This window comes from Stenella coeruleoalba (genome assembly GCF_951394435.1).
Source record: "Stenella coeruleoalba genome assembly, chromosome: 13".
NCBI classification, from domain to species: Eukaryota; Metazoa; Chordata; class Mammalia; order Artiodactyla; family Delphinidae; genus Stenella; species Stenella coeruleoalba.
In genome coordinates, this window is record NC_137159.1 from 41,110,352 (window position 1) to 41,131,381 (window position 21,030).

The 21,030-nt window shown below is 38.6% G+C and overlaps 1 long non-coding RNA gene across 5 annotated transcripts in view; it reads right to left on the bottom strand.

Annotated features, from left to right (window-relative positions):
* LOC307196374 overlaps positions 1 to 21,030 on the bottom strand; it is a 606,711-nt gene that overhangs the window by 195,766 nt on the left and 389,915 nt on the right. For all 5 annotated transcript variants that reach the window (XR_013831117.1, XR_013831118.1, XR_013831119.1 and 2 more), the window contains one exon: positions 10,532 to 10,699. This is a non-coding gene — a long non-coding RNA (uncharacterized lncRNA). The remainder of the gene's footprint in view (positions 1 to 10,531; positions 10,700 to 21,030) is intronic.

The following is a 21,030-nucleotide window of genomic DNA, read 5'->3' on the forward strand; positions in this document are numbered from 1 at the left end:
CCCCATCCTTCATTCATGGCCTTGAGAAAGCTCTCCTTAAAGTATGCACAATGATCCTCAAGCACTTGGGATGGACTGGGCCTTTCTGGGTTAAGGGCTCAAGGTTCTAACCCTGCCCCTAGCACGGCTCCTATTCTGACACAGCACCTCCATGGAACCCCAGGGTAGGATGAGTACAATAGCATATGTTTCTTCAGGGGACAAGGGGTGCTAACTGCCCAAAAGTACACAGCCTACTCAGGACATACTGTGCATTCTGAAAACGTGTGAGTGCCCTTCTGGCGTCGTGAAGAAGGTAAAAGCAAGGAAGTGGATTAAATGGACAAACAACATCCTACTTCAGATTTGGCTATTACATTGTCTTCAGTGAAGTGTTTCTAATGTTCTTGAAGCTTGCAAATAATGAAAAGGGTATTCCCCCATTGAAATCCGAGTAAATACGCTATAATTGGTTTAGAGTGCCTTTAATACTAGTGTTCTCACATTTTAAAACTCTTTTCTTCCAAGTTTCAATAACATGTTCTTGAAAGATATACTCTCTAAGTAATTCTTTGTCCTCAAGAAAACACTCAAATCACTTTTCCAAACTGATGGTCTGGCATCCTTCCAGAACTGATTTAGAAGTTATGGCTCACACCCCACGTCTGAGTCTTCTAACCTTGGCACATTCCTTAGTCCCAGGAATAGGGTTGGCAGTTGGGAAGGATGGCTATAAAAAGAGAGAGCTGCTTGTATCTAGCTCTGTTTAGCAAATTTTGCTTTCATGAAAATCCTAGAGAGTCGAAAAGGCATTGCCAAGATACCTACAAGATTTCACTAACCTGTCAGACCATTCCACGTGCCATCACGCTCAAAACAATTAAAATTTGTATAGCGCTTTATAGTTTGCAAACACTTTCATATTCATTATCTTATTTGATCAATATAATAATCTGGAAGACACGCAGAGTGAATATTATTACCCCCACTTGATAGGTAAAGATACTGAGGCTTAGAGGGAGTTATGTTCAAGACTACCCAGCTAATTAATGCCTGAGCTGAGGAAGAAACTCGGTCTCTAGGCAGCCTGTTGGGTTCTCTTTCCACTGTACCATGCTGCCTCCTGAGAAGCCTTTGGCTCCAGACCACTGGTTTCCAATCTGCTTCTGATGATGGCTAGATTGCTCACAGCACCAGTCATACCAGACCAAAGAGAAGAGATCATGGTCACTGTGAGGAATACCACCTCCAAGGAGAATTCAAGTAGGCATTGGTGGAGATATCAATAGAGGAAAAAGTCCCTTACCCACAGCATCTTAAAACTCCAGCACGAGCACTCATCATTTTCACTAATGTGCAATTTCTCTCAAAGCTCTTCGGAGTTAGGGGTTTGCTTTGCCTACTGTGAGAAAGGCATCCACCAAGCTAAATTGGGCCCTCAGGCATGCACCCAGCTTTCTCAGAAGCCAATACTGTTTAGATGGAGTCCTTCCATGCACATCTCCCAGGATGGTTTTAGACAGCCTATGAGAATACTTTATTTCCTTTAAAACAAGTAACCTAGAAAATGAAATAACACATATTAGATTAAGCTCGGTCCCATTTGGCTAATTCAGAAGTTAATGGAAGGTCTCTTTTGGTCATCGGTATTGGCAGAGACACATTTAGTGAAACTCTCGTGGGAACCTCACACAGGTACAGTAGCAGCTCTTACCCATAAATTAAGACTGGCACTTAAAGGCAGCTTTTTCCTCTCTAAGAGGGTGCCATTCAGGTTTCTCTTGATAAAGGGCTTGCTTATCAAACTCCCCCCAAAATACAAAGAATAAGAGAGATGGGGCAGGTGAAAGAGATAAGGAGAGAGGCAGGTGCTGGGGTATGGGGGAAGAGTGATATCTTTGAAATCAGAATGACACAGAGTAGAAAGAGAAGATGGGCCAGATCACTAACAAATACAATGGTGGTGCCCACTGTGCATGAGGCTTATGGCAACTAACAATTAATTTCACGTCTCTGAACCATGTGCAGTGCCTAGCACATGGACTGTTTATATTGGAGATTTAATACAGAACACCAATTTATAATCATTCCCTGACAAAAATGTTAACTTTAAAAACCATGTAAGCAATAAAAAATCAAGCTTGGCTATTTCATGACTTTAACCCCAGTCCCTATATTCAAGCAAATATATCCAGAATCAAATCATTCCCGGAAAACACATTCTATCTAATCATTTCTAAGATCTTCTGTCCTGCCACAGAATTGATGAAGCTATTCCACCTTCCTGACACTTTTCCAGGAATAAGGCTCCTTCTGATAAAGAATAAAAAATGCAGTGACCTCCTCAACTCCTTCTCAAATGCACACTGAACCAACACACCATGATGAGAAGGCTATTCATATTAGGAACCACTGAATCATTTTATGTCATATTTTTGTATTTATACTTGTAAGTAGAAAAGGTCTAGAGATTTCTTTTGTTGTATTATACTACTATTTTTCTCTATTTTGGGTATCAGAGTAATCACAAAACTAGGTAATTTTTTTTTTTTTGGCGGTACGCGAGCCCCTCACTGCTGTGGCCTCGCCCGTTGTGCAGCACAGGCTCCGGACACGCAGGCCCAGCGGCCATGGCTCACGGGCCCAGCCGCTCCGCGGCACATGGGATCCTCCCAGACCAGGGCACGAACCCGTGTCCCCTGCATTGGCAGTAGGACACTCAACCACTGCGCCACCAGGGAAGCCCAAAACTAGGTAATTTTTAATACTTTTCTATATTTAGGAACCATTTTAAATTAATTGGCCTTTGAAGTTCCTAGGACTTGTTTTAGTACTAATACTTTTAGTACATTAACCACTTTTTAAAATTGTATTTAGTTACTTAGTTTCATCTATTACTTTAATTATTCCTAATTATTCTCAAACAATTTTGGTAATTTATATATTTTTAAATACTTTCATTTCTCTGAGGTTTTCAAACATATTGGAGCATAACTTTTCACAGTTCTCTTATGATTTATATTGTCTCTGAATATATTCAAAAATTCATGCTCCCATTTCTAATTTTGTTTATTAAAACTGACAGGGTTTTATCAATCAGTAAAATAATTTACAAAATAATTTATTGTTACATATGTAAATATACTGAATATTAATATATAAATATAATTTATATGACACTTATAAATATTATATTATTACATAAGTAAAATAAAACAGTTTTTCCTAATACCTAGAGATAATTAATCACTTTTACTATCTTAAGGTTTCTGATTCATTGTTTTTATCTTTATTACTCACTTTCTCATGGTTTAGTACTTGTTTAATTTCTAGAGTTTTACTTTCAATTCATTTGTAATTATTTTTTCTTTACTTCCCCCAAGGAAATGAAATATTGAAGGCTATTACTTCACCTCTGAGTATAGCTTTGGCTGACTCTCAGAAGTTTTGATATGTTGCATTCTCGTATTTATTGTTTACTGAATCATACACAGTTTTATTTATCAAGCTGTTTGGGCCATAAGTTAGGTTCAATTGTCTGAAAATACAAAAGTAATCTTTTTTAAACACTATATAATAGCCAGAAGAGAAAGTAAATGTTCATTCTTAATAATATTAATTCCAATAAAGAGGAGGATCCTTTTTACCCTTATCCATTACTTATTAGCATCTCAGTTTTCAGTCAAGTAGTTTTCAGTTCTGTCGACATGCACATTGATACGTTATCCTACTTTGATTCCTGGGGGGTTTGGAACTAAGTTCTAGAGTACAGAAATTAAGAAACCAAGGACTTCAAAGAGAATTTGCTATGTATAATATTTTTACTAAAACTCCCAATGAAAATTAAAAAATGGACCAACAATTTTCACATATTCTTACAATAAAGAAGGGTAAGGTTGTTTTAAATAGAGGAATGTAGAGAGGAGCAACAGAAAAAAAGGAAAAATGAAATGAAGGTCTCTTTGCCATGTGGGCATTTATGCCCAAGTGACACAACATAGCTTCAAAATGGGTTCTTAAAATACATGTGAGCTGCTATGTTTTTCTTTGTTATTTTCTGCCTTCCTCCATCCTTTCTTTCACTTCCTTTTCTTCCCTCCATCCCTCCCTCCCTTCTTCAATAATGCTCACAAACCACTGTCAGTGAGGAGGGCTGACATCCTTCATTGGATTTGGGGTCTGATTTATGTAAAAGAATCAGCTGTGTCCACCTACTTCCCACTCACAATCTGTCACTATTCTAGTCATTAAAAATAGAGTCTCCATCAATCCCTATATGGAATGGAATCTCTCCTTTTCTCAGCATAAATTCCCTGTCCTAACAGCATAGTCACAATCCAACTAGGAAGCAGGTTATCTCCCTCCCACCCCACTTGACAATGATTGTTATAAAATATTGAAAGTAGTATAAAACATTGAAACTGCTTAAAAAATCTTGGAAGGAACATTAAACAATAAGTTAGTGAAAGGAAATGGTTTAATTGCAATATTCCATGGAGTCGAACACCTCTTAGGCACAGAAGTAGCTGTTGAGGAACAGAACTCCAGTAAAAGCAAAGCTGAGGGTTGGCTGACAAGCAGGAAGCTGATCCTACAGCCTCTTCAACCCCAGAACTCTACCACTGGCCTTGTAAATAATGAACTCCATTTTACAAATGAAGACTATAAGTATTAAACAGATAAAATGACTTTCCCAAAAGTCAGAGCTGTGATTTGTGTCCAGGTCTTCAGATCACAAACAGCCCTACTACATCTCAGGTATACCTGTTCCACCAGAAAAGATCTATTTCCTGACCCCTTGTGCAAACGCACTTCTCTGTGTCTAGACCTCTGGTCCAACTGCTGCAGACTCTGGAATGTTCTCTATCCCCACTTTGTGCCAAGTGCCTAAATTCCACGCATTCTTCAGGGAGGGGGCAAGTCTCATCTCTGCCACATGTCTTTCCATATGACTTCAGCTTCTCTCTTCCTCTACTCTCCCCTCACTGTGGTGCTGACGCGGCAATGAACCACACTTTGGCTTATGATTGTAAGTGGCTTGAGGGCAGGTGCTGCCGGGTTCCTGCAGAGTGGATAGAGTGGATACAGTGCAGCAGTGATATACCAAAAATCCCAGATTTTAGTTACTGAAAAGCAACATATGAGGAAAAAGAGAACACTAAAAATGAGAGAAACCAAGAAGAAGCCAGTCAACTACAATCTGTCATCTAAGACAGCCCATCAGGTAGGAACACCTAGGAAACTGTTCAGGGGCAAATATTCCAAGACACTATCTTCCCTTAAGAATTCACTTCCAATAAATCACTCTTTATCTAAAATTCCAATACTTAGCATTGTATCTTTATCCCACACAAATGCATTGCCTAATGTCAACAAAAACATTCCTAAATGATTATTCTCAGCATCTAGTACTTTCCCACTAGTTAGGTGGATTTTGAGGATTCAACCTGAAAATTTTATTAGGATCTGAAACTTTCAGATGCTTTCTTTTCATTGTAACTCGAATTTTCCAATTTTATGTGCATATTTTAATCAATATTTTAATACTTACATAATGTTTGAGAGGGTACATCATTTTTTTGATTTTCTCCCAGAGGACAATGACTTTGTTTTTCTTGTACTTTTAAAGTATCCACAATAACATTAGTTATATGGGTTATGGGGTTTATTTCCTTTCTCACTGAATAAAAGAGAAAATATTTCCCCAATTTTCTAAAATTTATACTTGCCACATAGGCACAACCAAATATGTCCAAAATTTATACAACACTAAGAGATCCTGTCCTGCGTTTACTTGCCCAAACTACCCCAACCATTATTCTATTGTGATATGAAACACATTTATTTTGGGAGATTTCTGACATCTTTGTAATGTGTATTGTCCTTCTTCCATATCTGTGCCTGGTTAGTAGGCAGGGAATCTAAATTCCCTAGGAAGCATATTATCTGAAACTTACTATCTGTATATGCCACAATGTTTAATTTTTTTCTAAGTTTCCCCTCATCCTCTTTGTCGATACCTATTTTTAAAAGTCATTATTGCCTTCCAGCTGTCCAAATTTTCTTCTCGTTTTTCTCTTAAAAACTGACTAAAAGCAGGAGGTCAATATCTCAGCCATCATTAATTTCACGCCCTCCTCTTCTCATTTATTCACTGGTCTTTTTTCTCCTGAAGATCCCTTTTTTTTCCTTGATACATTTATAAAAGACCTCCTTACTCCAACTAACCTCTTTTACTAGCAATATCTCATTTCGCACTTTTGTGCTCCTTATCTTTTCTTTGCTAACTTTACGTTGTTCTGTCTATTTTTATATAGTTCCTGCCTTCTCCACTCCCAGGGTAATTGTCCTGTTACACATGGATCTTGAGCAGCCATTGGGGATGACAGACTGCATTTTTACTAGGATTCTAGAGGCAGAGGGGCCCTGCAGCCCCCATGCTCTGCCCAGTTCTTTCACTGCCACAGAGTAACGGAGGCTTTTGCACTTTAATGATATTGTCTTGGGCTACTTCACACCTATCTCCAATTCTGAATCTTAATACTCCCATTGTATCATACATATTAGATTTCCTCCCAATGTGTTTTTCAACTAGGGATAGTACCTTGTAGGGTTGTTATCAATGATCACATTTCTAAATAGTCAGCGGAGAGAATGAAAATGATTTACTCTATTAGGGTGAGGTCATTTGCATACTGTTAAGTGATTTGCATGCTGGCAGATCCTACAATTGTGTTTCAGCGGCTTCCCCTCATCTCTCCCTTCCTAACAAGGTGTAGCTTATTTTGCTCACTATAAAATTGTCCTTTATTTTTCTCTCTCACGCCATCCTCTCCCACTGGAGAATAACACCCACTAACACAAGCATGACATTGCAAGGAAGTCTCTATCTTCTGAGCTAATGTTCTCTTTGGCATAATTCATCAACCCCTCTGATTTTTCAGGGATGGTGACAATGGTGACTCCCCTAATATCTGAATGAAGTCCTTCATAAATATTTTGCTGAGTGATTGATATCTCCTCTAGTTATTTTTCTCACACCTCTTCCCCTCAGTATATAACAGATGGGATTCCATCATCAGAAGATCAGAAGCAGATGTTGTGGAAAAAGTACGAGGAGCCCAGAAGCCCTTGTTCCAGCCTCAGCTCCCCCATTAACTACCTCTGCCATCTCCACAAGTCACTTCACCTCTCTGGGCCTCCGTTTCCATGTCTGTAAATCGAAGGTGAAAATGCCTTCTTCAGAGGCATACTAAGGTGATCAGAAAAGATATGTTTACAAAAATGCTTCCTAATGTAAAGTAGTTTGACACTTGGAATTTTGATAACTCTTAGCTAAATCACGTAGGCTTTTCAAAATCAGATGAAATATGAAGTATTTGTTTCACCCATCCCCCTTATTAGCTTTTCATACTAATAAATAAACACACTTCTAGGAAAGTCAGTTACATTTTGAGAAATTCCGAATGACAAATTGTCAGACACTGAACAAAAGAATCATTTTAACCACCCCCACCTCCATCCTCCTCCATGTCTCATTAGCAAACATATTCTCCACCTTAATTTATGTAACTTATGAGGGACCCTGAAGGGAGAGGCAGGGCTCTAGCTTGATTTTTTGACTGAGCCTCATTCATTGAAGTAAGGTGTCAGGGCTGCCTGAGGATCTGGAAAGCATTTTGGAAGTAAGAAGCAGACAAATGTAAATCTTTTAAACCCTTGTGATAAGCAAACTCTCCTCAGTTCAACATATAAATATAAACACTAAATCAAATCAGATGCTTATACATTTTTTAATCCCATCATAAAACATTTTGTTTTGACAGCTTGGTAATGTAAAGTAAAAACACCGACAGCCAAAAGAATCAGCATCTTTGCCTGCCTACTACCTGAAAGTCTTTCCTGTATATAAATAGAAAAAAAAAAAAAAGAAAGTATGTTTATGTAAAGGGAAACACTGATTTACTAGAACTGATTGCTTCATAGTCTAATTACTTTTCAACTGGCTGTTCCAAATTAAGATGTCATTGATGGCTTTTGGTGATATATTTCATTTTAAGCAAATTTATTCTATAATAGAGTACATCATAATGGAAAGCAGAGTTCCTACTCTTCCCTCCTCTTTGTAGCCTGATATCTTGACAAGTAAATTAAATTTAGCAGTTAAAATGCTTCCATTAGTAATTTTATTAAGTTAATTAAAGAATCTCTCTTTCTGAATTTTAACTACCTTCCTTTCAGAACAATGGTGATTTCTTTTTTTCTTTTCTAATTTCATGTATTTAGGGACTGTGATATATTCTAGGACCAATCAACCACTCTATCAATACTACATTTCTATGGGCAAGATGCTACCAAGCAAATCAAGTAAAAAGAAAAAAAAAAGAACTCCAAAGTCTGAAAGAGAGGGTCTGTTTCATATCACAGAAAGGGTTTTAATATCTTTAAAAGAAGGAGGAAAGAGGAGGGGGGGGAGCAAAACAGAAAGAGGAAAATATACTTTTTAAGTTATCTATGTTCTTGGGAAAAAAACAGAACTGCTAACTAGTGTCTCCACACAACAGGGTAAATCATAAATGGTTGGGGTAGAATTTAGTTCATAGAAAAATGCCAACTCTTTTATTCTTACTTAGTAAGTGTACAAGTATTACTAAGCAAGATACTGCAATTGGTGAAGCACAAGTTAAATGAAATCTTGGGCCCTCTCCAGGGAGCGGTATTTTGAAAGAACCCAAATACTTCTAAGAGATTTAGGGCAAAAAGAGTTGTCTTATTGACCACTGCCTGCTTCTTGTGGTTGGTGTTCTTGAACTCAAGAATTACAGAAATTATTTTTGGAACTGGAAGGGAGCACAGAGAAAATGTTACCTTACCCTCCTATGTTAAAGATAACGAAACGGAGGGCCAGGAATTAGTAATACCACCACCACCAATAATAATAATAGCAGCTCTAACAAAGGTGACTAAATATTTATTGAATTCACCACTGTGAAGGATCACATACATTATCACACTAAAAAGCCCCAGAAGGGGAATTCTTTGAATGTCCCAACATTATAGATATGAGAAATAGTGCATAACAAAGATTAACTTGTGCAAAATCTATGCGACTCCAAAGTCCTGTGCTATAACTAGTACACATCATTACCTTAGATGAATGACTCGGGGTCATGCAACTAGTTAGTGCTTTCCCCAGGGTTAGAGTTCAGGAAACCTGCTTCCCAGCTCTGCTCTTTACAAACTAGGCCATATAAGGAGGACTGGAAATCCAGTGGTTGTGCTGAGGCATGGGCATTGAGAACACAGGATGATTTACTTTAAAAGGAATCCCATTGCCAAGGTGCCTGATAGAATATTTGCGTTATGGGTGAAACCTTATCAATGTCTGCGTTCATGTGTTCAGACCCAAAGTGACATTTCATCTAAAATTTGGGATCCCGCCTTTTACTCATTCATTGATGAAATGGAGATCCAAGAATACAGTCATGGTCATTACTATCAATATCTCCTAACTTCTCTCATTTTCGAACACCCTCCCCATCCCCTTGAACAGCCCACTCTGGGAGTTCGCATGCTCACTGTTCAATCCCCATCATTCCTGTGGGGATTGAAGTCACTCCAAGTGACTTCAAGTCACTCCACCACCCGGCCAAATCCTCGTGATCCATCCTTGCTGAGTACAGTCCTTCACAGTCACACCTCAGATATCACCCCACCAACTTCTGCTCTTTTTCTCCGGGGGACTGAATGCCTTTCATAGCTATGTTCCAAACTGACTGCTTTTCTCATGAGAATAGATCACCATGGCTTTTTTTCTTTCTATTCTTTCCCCATTCTTCAGATTCTGTTTCCAAAAAAAAGCCCAAGAAAGGAATATGGCAACTCACAGATGCTTCCTGGCAGAACAGAAAAGATGAAGCCACAAACTATGTGATAGGCCAGAAGAGAGAGACAAGACTGAGACCACTTCATTCATATATGTTTTCCTTCCCTCCTTTTTCACACCAGGAAAAGCTAAAATGCAGATGTCTACCCCAGATGATCTTTGTGTATTCGGAAAGCCCAACCCCTCTTCTTCCTGCCTCCCTCCCTCTCTCCCAGTTCCTTCCTTCTTTTCCTTCCTTTCTTTCTTTTCCAACATCTAGATTAAACAGGGATTAAGAGCTTTAGCACCCTTTGCCCCTGATTTGATCCCATGTCATCCCAGATATAGGTTTTCAAGATAGCACTCCATGGTTTCTGAAGCACAAGAAATTGGCAAATGTTCCCGGGACTGCTTTTATGGAGGATATTTCCTTTATTAAGCACACTCCTCTCCCCAAATGATGTCTTTAGAAAGAATCTAGCATTCTGCAATGTTTCTATAATTAATAGCTAGACCGACAGACCCAGAGGAAAAAGAGACTGGGTCATCCATTGTTTTTCTAATTAGAAATGGTACTCCCTGCCCTGACCCTTAGCTGAGGAAGAACACTACCTTTAGCCTGGAAGCATGTTTTCTATTTACCTGACCACACAGCAAACATGTTTTCATTAGAAATTTACCTCTTACCTCCTTCATATCCTGCCAGTCACATCGCATCTGTTCTTTGGTGAGGACCCTTTTCAATTATTTTGAGGATCTTCTTCTTTTTTATGTGGAGTTCCAGTCCAGTAGTGAAATCTGTTTCATATGTGTAATCAGTTTTCAGGTCTGGAAGGAGCCCAAATTGGTAAGTTCCTGGGAGTAAAAAAAGAAAAAAAACAAACAGAATTTAATTGCAACCTGAGCTTATAGAAGATGAGAGAAGGTAACTCAAAGGGGAAAGACCTAAAAAATCAACATTATGTCCTCTCCTCCAACCCAAGTCATTCTGGCCCGCCTTTCAAGATGGACAGATCAATTCAATGTATAGAACCACAAAAGAGCCATTGCGATTGTGAAATTATGTGGCAAAATTCCTATTAGTTGTCACGTGAAAAGAAGAATGTGCGATTTTAAAATAAAATACCAGAGAAAGATGTAACAAGTTTGATGTAGTCAATGTAGCTGGCCACAGTTGTGAAAGATTCGATAAGCTTCTTCTTTCTTGTCCTTCACCCTGGAGGCTTCTGAAGAGGCCTGAATATCTGGCTTACAATGAGTGATGCTACTTGAAATGAAAAGCAAGGAGATTGCAAATCACTCTTCTGCACAGGCATGGAATAAGCTATGGCATGGCTGATGGACAGATTCAGGTATTTAAGTGAGTGTGATTTCCAAGCAACAATTTCTAAACCCTACATTATCATTGACCTCCATCACACGATTGGACATGTTTACGAAGGTACACACAGCAGAGTGAAATTCGCTGGGAAAAACACTGAAGTCATTTTCCAACATCACAGCAGTATTTCTGCAAAATGAAGCCATGTTAACCCAATCACCAATATGGTCCACCTTTGCACTCTTCTGCTTAATGGTCTGAGTCCATTCCATCAAAGGAACTTTCTGTTTCAGGAATCCAGCTATGAGTTTGGTTGGAAGAAACCAAATGAGGTAAGTAATCTGATGTATGTGCTCAGTAAAGCTAAGTAAACCAAGAAAGGACTTGAAGACATGTACTTGAATAAACGACTTGAAGAAAAGACTATACTTTTGTCTATTTCTTCCTCTCTTTTTTCTTACAGGCAAAGATATCAGGATGGTGAAAACTACCCCAAGATAATTTTTTCCATGTGATTTGATTGGCCAGGAAGCAAAAGCAAAGCACCCAATTAGCAGCCTTTTAAATCAAACACAATTAACTGTACACTGAAATAGATGGTCTACAATTGCATGTTCAATTAAATAGCTGGAATCAACTGAAAGCCTCAATTGCACACTACAAGCTACATAGGTCTGTTCAGATTTCCTACTTCTTCATGAAGGTCCAAGACAGATACTTCCTCAAAAATTAAAAGCAGAAATTTTTGTTGTCTAGTAAGCACTCCTTAAAACCTTTATTGTAAATTAAATCAAATATTTGCATTAAGTCTTTTCTTGAGGAAAGCGGAGGCAGGGGGTGGGGTGGTGGTGGGATGAACTGGGAGATTGGGATTGACATACATACACTAATATGTATAAAATAGATAACAAATAAGAACCTGTTGTATAGCACGGGGAACTCCACTTTGCTGCACAGTAGAAACTAACACAACATTGTAAAACAACTATACCCCAATAAATAAATAAATAAATAAATAATAAAATTAAAAGAATAATCTTTTCTTGAACCTTGTCAGAGAGAAAAATCAGAACACTACTAAAAATGCAAAGACTATTTTTCATGATTGCTAGTGCAATGGCTGTCTCTGTTCCAGCCTCACACTGTCTAAATTCCATCGAATCATTTCTGGGGACTCCCACTTCATCTAGTCCCAAGTTATATTCTGTGGTGTATTCCATACACATATGCAGTTCTACTTAGGCCAGTTGAGGTTATTTCCATTTGAACCATTGGTAAGAAAACAGTGTTGATAACAGCCATTAGGTAGCACAGCTATCTACAATTATAGCCATCCCAATTGCTAGCGATCTAGTGGTGAAAATTTCCACATTCCACTTAATCGTATAATGATTTATATATACATCTATTGGACTATAAGATACTCCAAGACAGAGACCATCTTATACATCTTTAAATCATTACATTATCTGCCATAATATTGAGTATATTGGTCTTAAATGGTGAAATAAAAGAATGAATGAATGAAGCAAGGAATTAATATTTAAATACAGGCAATAATTACTTGTGTTACAGTCACAGTATACAGAGAATTGCCTGGAGGAGCTTTCAGAGAGCAACAGAGAAGCTTGGCTGACTATTCTTGGAGAACACATTGACTGTTGGATGGAGACAGTTCACCAAGAAAGCAGATTTTGACCCTTCAAGAACTTCAATGTGATGATGAGTTTATGACAGTTCTAAAAGCCAACATACGGTTGGTGGCCAGATTGTGGTTCTGGACTGAGAGGCTTCCATTTGGAAGGCAGACAAGCATTTGAATTATGGGTCTAATGAAAGTGTCAATAGCAATCCTGTTACTGGAGGAGCTGTAAAACCCTGCTTAATGAACTAGGCAGGGACACAAGAACACAATGGTCTAAAATGTACTGTATGAGAAAATGATAATTAGCCCAGATTTCATGTACAAGATAAAATGCATAGGGATAATATTACCACTGAGCAATATTATTGCCCTTCGGGGGACTGTTTTGTTAACAGGGTTTGGCTCAGCCTTTCCCATCTTCCTTGTGTGAGTGGAGATGTACTATACAATCGTGAGCTGCGAGTCGGGGGAAAGAAGGTCAGATGTCAAAATTCCCATCAGAGATACTGACAAATGTTAATGACAGAAAGAAGTGTTCTGGCCTCATCAAGAGTTCATTCTTATTTAGGAGGCTTTATGCCATATAGGATAAGCCAAATGGCTTCCCACACAAGAGGAATGGGGGTGAACTAGAAAGTCATTCTCTAACCTTGAAGTCTACTTTTCTAGACCACCGGACATCAACCAGCAAAGTGAGGCAAGACAAGGCCACACCTGGAGGGGACAGTCTGGACCATAGCTATTGACTCCCACGCGACGAATTAGGGAGCTACTGAGGCAGCCCCGAGTATAGAAGGAAACAGTGAACTTGCAGTCAGGGAGCTGAGATTCTGGCCTCAGCTCTGTACTAACTCCGAATCTGAACTTTCTCATCTCTTCCAAAGGTGAATTAGAGTTCAAGAATTTTAAGGGGCTTACAAATCACCTGAGGATTCTGTTAAAAATACAGATTTTGATTTAGAAGGCTGCACTCTTCACATAACTTGTAATGCAGTTGGGGTGAGAAGGTGGAACAAGATATTTTTAAAAGCAAGGGGAAAATAATGTATTTTCTAAAATGCTAAATTATGGAGAATATAAGTTGTAAGAAATCAAGAAGGAGGTCACCCTGGACTTGGGTCAAGGGTGGATTCATGGAGAAAGGCTGGACGTGGGCCTGAAGTTCATTCATTCACAACCGATTTGTATGGCCGGCCAAGAAAGAAAGTTGGACAGTCAGTAGACAGATGAGGTGAGAAGATGAAGGGTCTTAAAGAATGGTGAAAGTGATCAGTGTTTGTTTTTGAGAATAAAAGGATCAGCAAGAGTATGTAGTGCAGACCAGGAGAAAGCAACATATGGGAAACTATTTTTCATCTTCAGCATATATTGGGCACCCAAAATCCATACTGCCAGCGGGGTGGGGAAAAGGGAGCAAGTGTTGCTAAGATAACCTAAAGGCAAATCATGTAAAAGCTAAACTTCCAGCCAGACAAAAGGCTATTTGTAAATTACTCCAGTTAATTTCCCAGGTCGTGATTGGTGATTGCCTCTCTCTGCAAAGCGGTTTATGACATTCTCAATTAAGAATTTGCTATAAAAATGAATGAATGAAGTATTTCAAAACTACTATGAGATATTAAAAATGAGTCACTTTTAAAAAGTGGTTTTGTTTCCTGTGTTCTGGATAATGCATTTGAGAATGTAGTTTCCAGCCTCACCCATAACACCATTGTGAAATCAAATTGAATGACTCTCTGCTCTTAGAATGATCCCTCATTCAAATGCATTCAGTAAATAAAGCCCAAACACAATGAGGCACTTTTCATAGAGCATCCCTGAGAGCTAGGGCCTGGTCTCTCTCACCATATGAAGCTGAGATTGAAGTAAATGAAGCATTCACCCACACTGACTGCATAATACATAGTGGCTTATTGTTTACTAAGCTCTTGCATGTACACTATCTCATTTGATCCTCACAACAACCCTACAAAAACAACACTGTTGGTTTATTATCCCCATTTAACAGATGTAGCATTTAGAGCTCAGAGTGGTCAGTGACTTGCCCAAAGTCACACAGCAATCCAAAAGGTACTTTAAATCTTCTCAGCCCCTTCCTTCTCTCCTCCCCAGAACAGGAAGCATATTTTTAAGTACAAAACAATATAATCAGTAGAACTATTACGAAAACTGGGCAGAATATTTAATTCATTCAGACGAATTTTGTAATCCTCCGGTGATTTTGTAAATACCGAGGAATTCATTTTCCACCTCCTGCAATTCTGTGAATTCTATCCTGGACAAAAGGTCATCCAAATATGATCCTTGCTCAGAGTTATGGAAATGTATGCAGTCTAAAAGAATATGGGCCAAATGCAGAGTAAAAATATCAGTGAAACTCCCAGTGCCATTTTCTCTTGCTGCCTCAAATCCTTTTTGAAATTAGGCAGGTTATAAATCATAAAAAAATAAAAATGCAAACTTCTGCCCTAAATTCAATTATCATATATTAGAGGGGGTCATGAGTGCAGTAGATTGGAGAGTGAGTAAAACAAGACTGAAATAGGTATGGTGGGAAAGCCAGAGACAGAAAGAATTTTTTTGAAAAAATTTTCAATTTACTTACATCCATAGAACATACTGAAAATTATCTGAAAAGCAACAAAAAATACAATTTTCTCAAAGTCAACATCTTTTCAGCCTCTAGTCCTACTCAGCTGGAATTTGGTTTGGGGAGTGCTACTGAACCAGGTTCCTTCTGCCCAACGCGCAGCAAGCCAAAACACTGAGATGCCGAGGTTTGCAGCAAAGAGAGGGTTTATTTGCAAGGCAGCTAAGCAAGGACACAGCAGAACGAGTCTCAGACTCCCAAAGGCAAGGGTCCCAGGTTATTTACGGGATAAAGAATAAAGAAGCAGTGCAGTCCGAGGCGTGGGGAGCATGGGGAGCGTGGGGAACGTGGGGAGAGGTGATTGGAAAAAGGTGCCGTGATCTTCATTCTGTGCAGGTGTAACTAAGCTACAGGCCTTGGCACGTTCAAAAATGGAGGTGCTTGGCACAGTCTGAGGGTGGCATTTTTGAAAGGTCACCATGGGGACAGTTGTACGTCCCCAGTTGGAGGGCCGGTGGTCCTATCCAGTCTTAACCAGCTCAGCCGGAACTAGACTTCAAGTTCCTGGAAAGCAACTCAGGCAAACATCTTGTTTATGCTACGTGCTCCTTGGAGGACATGCAAGTCTTAAAATGACCTTGATTAGTGAAGGCAGGTGAAATGGATTTGACTCATTACGCACAGTTTCAGGAGACAGGAGATTAATGCCTCTTAAAAGTTAGACTGGGTCAAAGCTGTTCGGAGGAGCACCTAGAAGCCTTGTCGTCCCGGAGGAAGGGGTTAACAGAACTAAGGATAGCTTCATTTTCTAACATTGCCTTGCAAACACCATTTCTACAGTCATCAGGGCCAACCCTCTCGTTCTTCATTCAGCCCTCTGCTTCCATCTTCATTTTGGCTGTGCGGTCATTTATGCAGCAGGAACCTGTCCAGCACCTAGACACAGACCACACTGTCTGGCCTCCCACATCCACATCCACTGTTGAGGGAACTTATTCGTTCTAAGGGCCCTTTTCCTTAAAATGTCTAATTCCATCCTCTCCTAAGTTACAATGTATCTATTCACCTGTGTGTAACTGTGAATAGCTACAGAGCTTCTGAAAATCCAAAGTTTCTTGTTTTTATTTTTTTGTTATAAGGCACAAGTTTTTGCTTTTTTTCTTTTAACATCTTTATTTGAGTATAATTGCTTTACAATGCTGTGTTAGTTTCTGCTTTATAACAAAGTGAATCAGTTAAACATATACATATGTCTCCATATCTCTTCCCTCTTGCATTTCCCTCCCTCCCACCCTCCCCATCCCACCCCTCTAGGTTGTCACAAAGCACCAAGCTGATCTCCCTGTGCTATGCAGCTGATTCCCACTAGCTATCTATTTTACGTTTGGTAGTGTATATATGTCCATGCCACTCTCTCACTTTGTCCCAGCTTACTCTTCCCCCTGCCTGTATCCTCAAGTCCATTCTCTAGTAGGTCTGCATCTTTGTTCCCGTCTTGCCACTAGGTTCTTCATGACCACTTTTTTTTTTTTTGATTCCATATATATGTGGTAGCATACGGTATTTGCTTTTCACTTTCTGACTTACTTCACTCTGTATGACAGTCTCTAGGTCCATCCACCTCACTACAAATAACTCAGTTTCGTTCCTTTTTATGGCTAATATTCCATTGTATATATGCGCCACATCTTCTTTATCCATTCATCAGTTGATGGCCACTTAGGTTGTTACCATGTCCTGCCTATTGTAAATAGAGCTGCAATGAACATTTTGGTACATGACTCTTTTTGAATTATGATTTTCTCAGGGTATATGCCCAGTAGTAGGACTACTGGGTCGTGTGGTAGTTCTATTTTTAGTTTTTTAAGGAACCTCCATACTGTTTTCCATAGTGGCTATATCAACTTACATTCCCACCAACAGTGCAAGAGGGTTCCCTTTTCTCCACACCCTCTCCAGCATTTATTGTTTGTAAATTTTTTGATGATGGCCATTCTGACCAGTGTGAGATGATATTTCATTGTGGTTTTGATTTGCATTTCTCTAATGATTAAGGATGTTGAGCATTCTTTCATGTGTCTTTTGGCAATCTGTATATCTTCTTTAGAGAAATGTCTATTTAGGTCTTCTGCCCATTTTTGGATTCGGTTGTTTGTTTTTTTGATATTGAGCTGCATAAGCTGCTTGCAAATTTTGGAGATAAATCCTTTGTCAGTTGTTTCATTTGCAAATATTTTCTCCCATTCTGAGGGTTGTCTAAACGTCTTGATTATGGATTCCTTCGCTGTACAAAAGCTTTTAAGTTTCATTAGGTCCCATTTGTTTATTTTTGTTTTTATGTCCATTTCTCTAGGAGGTGGGTCAAAAAGGATCTTTCTGTGATTTATGTCATAGAGTGTTCTGCCAATGTTTTCCTCGAACAGTTTGATGGTGTCCGGCCTTACACTTAGGTCTTTAATCCAGTTTGAGTTTACTTTTGTGTATGGTGTTAGGGAGTGTTCTAATTTCATTCTTTTAAATGTACCTGTCCAGTTTTCCCAGCACCACTTATTGAAAAGGCTGTCTTTTCTCCACTGTATATTATTGCCTCCTTTATCAAAGATAAGGTGACCATATGGGCGTGGGTTTATCTCTGGGCTTTCTATCCTGTTCCACTGATATATATTTCGGTTTCTGTGCCAGTACCACACTGTCTTGATTCCTGTAGCTTTGTAGTATAGTCTGAAGTCAGAGAGCCTGATTCCTCCAGCTCCATTTTTCTTTCTCAAGATTGCTTTGGCTAATCGAGGTCTTTTATGTTTCCATACAAATTGTGAAATTTTTGTTCTAGCACAGGCTCCGGATGCGCAGGCTCAGCGGCCATGGCTCATGGGCCTAGCCACTCCACGGCATGTGGGATGCCATTGGTAGTTTGTTAGGGATTGCATTGAATCTGTAGATTGCTTTAGGTATAAGGGTCATTTTAACAATGTTGATTCTTCCAATCCAAGAACATGGTATATCTCTCCATCTATTTCTATCATCTTTAATTTCTTTCATCATTGTCTTATAATTTTCTGCATATATGTCTTTTGTCTCCTTAGGTAGGTTTATTCCTAGATATTTTATTCTTTTTGTTGCAATGGTAAATGGGAGTGTTTTCTGAATTTCACTTTCAGATCTTTCATCATTAGTGTATAGGAATGCCAGAGATTTCTGTGCATTAATTTTGTATCCTGCTACTTTACCAAATTCATTGATTAGCTCTAGAAGTTTTCTGGTAGCATCTTTAGGATTCTCTATGTATAGTATCATGTCATCTGCAAACAGTGACAGCTTTATTTCTTCTTTTCCAATTTGAATCCCTTTTATTTCTTTTTCTTCTCTGATTGCTGTGGCTAAAACTTCCAAAACTATGTTGAATAATAGTAGTGAGGGTGGGCAACCTTGTCTTGTTCCTAATCTTAGTGGAAATGGTTTCAGTTTTTCACCATTGAGGACGATGTTGGCTGTGGGTTTATTATATATGGTCTTAATTGTGTTGAGAAAAGTTCCCTCTATGCCTACTTTCTGGAGGGTTTTTTATCATAAATGGGTGTTGAATTTTCTCAAAAGCTTTCTCTGCATCTACTGGGAAGATCATATGGGTTTTCTCCTTCAATTTGTTAATATGGTGTATCACGTTGATTGATTTGCGTATATTGAAGAATCCTTGCATTCCTGGGATAAGCCCCACTTGATCATGGTGTATGATCCTTTTAATGTGCTGTTGGATTCCGTTTGCTAGTATTTTGTTGAGGATTTTTGCATCTATGTTCATCAGTGATATTGGCCTGTAGTTTTCTTTCTTTGTGACATCTTTGTCTGGTTTTGGTATCAGAGTGATGGTGGCCTCGTAGAATTAGTTTGGGAGTGTTCCTCCCTCTGCTATATTTTGGAAGAGTTTGAGAAGGATAGCTGTTAGCTCTTCTCTAAATGTTTGATAGAATTCGCCTGTGAAGCCATCTGGTCCTGGGTTTTTGTTTGTTGGAAGATTTTTAATCACAGTTTCAGTTTCAGTGCTTGTGATTGGTCTGTTCATATTTTCTATTTCTTCCTGGTTCAGTCTCAGCAGATTGTGCATTTCTAAGAATTTTTCCATTTCTTCCAGGTTGTCCATTTTATTGGCATAGAGTTGCCTGTAGTAATCTCTCATGATCCTTTGTATTTCTGCAGTGTCAGTTGTTACTTCTCCTTTTTCATTTCTAATTCTATTGATTTGAGTCTTCTCCCTTTTTTTCTTGGTAAGTCTGGCTAATGGTTTATCAATTTGTTTATCTTCTCAAAGAACAAGCTTTTAGTTTTATTGATCTTTGCTATCATTTCCTTCATTTCTTTTTCATTTATTTCTGATCTGATCTTTATGATTTCTTTCCGTCTGCTAACTTTGGGGGTTTTTTGTTCTTCTTTCTCTAATTGCTTTAGGTGCAAGGTTAGGTTGTTTATTTGAGATGTTTCTTAAGGTAGGATTGTATTGCTATAAACTTCCCTCTTAGGACTGCTTTTGCTGCATCCCATAGGTTTTGGGTCGTTGTGTTTTCATTGTCATTTGTTTCTAGGTATTTTTTGATTTCCTCTTCGATTTCTTCAGTGATCTCTTGGTTATTAAGTAGTGTCTTGTTTAGCCTCCACGTGTTTGTATTTTTTTTACAGATTTTTTCCTGTAATTGATACCTAGTCTCATAGCATTGTGGTCAGAAAAGATACCTGATACGATTTCAATTTTCTTAAATTTACCAAGGCTTGATTTGTGACCCAACATATGATCTATCCTGGAGAATGTTCCATGAGGACTTGGGAAGAATGTGTATTCTTTTGTTTTTGGATGGAATGTTCTGTAAATATCAATTAAGTCCATCTTCTTTAATGTATCATTTAAAGCTTGTGTTTCCTTATTTATTTTCATTTTGGATGATCTGTCCATTGGTGAGAGTGGGGTGTTAAAAGTCCCCTACTATGATTGTGTTACCGTCGATTTCCCCTTTTATGGCTGTTAGCACTTGCCTTATGTATTGATGTGCTCCTATGTTGGGTGCATAAATATTTACTATTGTTATATCTTCTTCTTGGATTGGTCCTTTGATCATTCTGTAGTGTTCTTCTTTGTCTCTTGTACTAGTCTTTGTTTTAAAGTCTATTTTGTCTGATATGAGAATTGCTACTCCAGCTTTCTTCTGATTTCCATTTGCATGGAATATCTTTTTCCATCCCCTTACTTTCAGTGTGTATGTGTCCCTAGGTCTGAATGGGGTCTCTTGTAGACAGCATATATACGGGTCTTGTTTTTGTATCCATTCAGCCAATCTATATCTTTTGTTTGGAGCATTTAATCCATTTACATTTAAGGTAATTATCAATATGTATGTTCCTATTCCCATTTTCTTAATTGTTTTGGGTTTATTATTGTAGGTCTTTTCCTTCTCTTGTGTTTCTTGCCTAGAGAAGTTCCTTCAGCATTTGTTGTAAAGCTGGTTTTGTGGTGCTGATTTCTCTTAGCTTTTCCTTGTCTGTAAAGGTTTTAATTTCTCCATCGAATCTGAATGAGATCCTTGCTGGGTAGAGTAATCTTGGTTTTAGGTTTTTCTCTTTCAACACTTTAAATATGTCCTGCC